General features: G+C 40.0%; 1 pseudogene across 1 annotated transcript; it reads left to right on the top strand.

Annotated features, from left to right (window-relative positions):
- Window positions 1-454: 454 nt before the first annotated feature.
- Window positions 455-1278, top strand: LOC108538966 (60S ribosomal protein L7 pseudogene; annotated as a pseudogene). Its single transcript, XR_001888237.1, has one exon. The product of XR_001888237.1 is annotated as a 60S ribosomal protein L7 pseudogene (transcript).

The raw sequence follows: 1278 nt of genomic DNA, 5'->3' as shown, positions 1-1278 counted from the left end.
CTTTGTTCTTTTTGCATTCTAATTCCTTGGCTATTTGGGTTCTTTTTTGATTTCATATGAATTTTAGAATAGCTTTTTTCTGGTCCTGTGAAGTTTGATAGGAGTAGCACTGAATTTGTAAAGTGCTTTGGATAGTATGGCCATTTTAACAATGTTGATTCTTCCAATCCATGAGCATGGAATGTTTTTCCATTTGTTTGTGTTAATCTCCGATTTCTTTGAGCAGTGTTTTAAAATTCTCATTGTAGAGATCTTTCATCTCCCTGTGTAACTGTATTCCTAGGTATTTTCTTCTTTTTGTGGCTTGTGAATGGGATTGCATTCCCGATTTGGCTTTCAGCCTGGATGTTGTTGGTGTATAGGAATGATTTTTGTACATTGATTCTGTATCCCGAGACTCTCCTTAGTTGTTTGTCAAATTAAAGAGCTTTGGGCTCTTTTTCCGGCTGGAACCATGGAGGGTGCAGAAGAGAAGAAGAAGAAGGATCCTGCTGTGCCAGAAACCCTTAAGAAAAAGCGAAGGAATGGAATTTCGCAGAGCTGAAGATCAAGCGCCTGAGAAAGAAGTTTGCCCAAAAGATGCTTCGAAAGGCAAGGAGGAAGCTTATCTATGAAAAAGCGAAGCACTATCACAAGGAATATAGTCAGATGTACAGAACTGAAATTCGAATGGCGAGGATGGCAAGAAAAGCTGGCAACTTCTATGTACCTGCTGAACCCAAATTAGCATTTGTCATCAGGATCAGAGGTATCAATGGTGTGAGCTCAAAGGTCCGAAAGGTATTGCAGCTTCTTCACCTTCGTCAAATCTTCAATGGAACCTTTGCGAAGCTCAACAAAGCTTCGATTAACATGCTGAGGATTGTAGAACCATATATTGCATGGGGGTACCCCAATCTGAAGTCAGTAAATGAGCTAATCTACAAGCGTGGTTATGGCAAAATCAATAAGAAGCGAATTGCTTTGACAGATAACGCTTTGATTGCTCGATCTCTTGGTAAATATGGCATCATCTGCATGGAGGATCTGATTCATGAGATCTATACTGTTGGAAAACGCTTCAAAGAGGCAAATAACTTCCTGTGGCCCTTCAAATTATCTTCTCCACGAGGTGGAATGAAGAAAAAGACCACCCATTTTGTAGAAGGTGGAGATGCTGGCAACAGGGAGGACCAGATCAACAGGCTTATTAGAAGAATGAACTAAGGTGTCTACCATGATTATTTTTCGAGTCTCCTCAGCTTAATAAACAGTACCTGCTCTCAAAATGAAAAAAAA

Source organism: Rhinopithecus bieti, unplaced genomic scaffold, assembly GCF_001698545.2.
Source record: "Rhinopithecus bieti isolate Rb0 unplaced genomic scaffold, ASM169854v2 scaffold_17182, whole genome shotgun sequence".
Classification (NCBI taxonomy): domain Eukaryota; kingdom Metazoa; phylum Chordata; class Mammalia; order Primates; family Cercopithecidae; genus Rhinopithecus; species Rhinopithecus bieti.
Note: the sequence above shows the minus strand (reverse complement) of the source record. Positions and strands in the feature narration are given on the sequence as shown.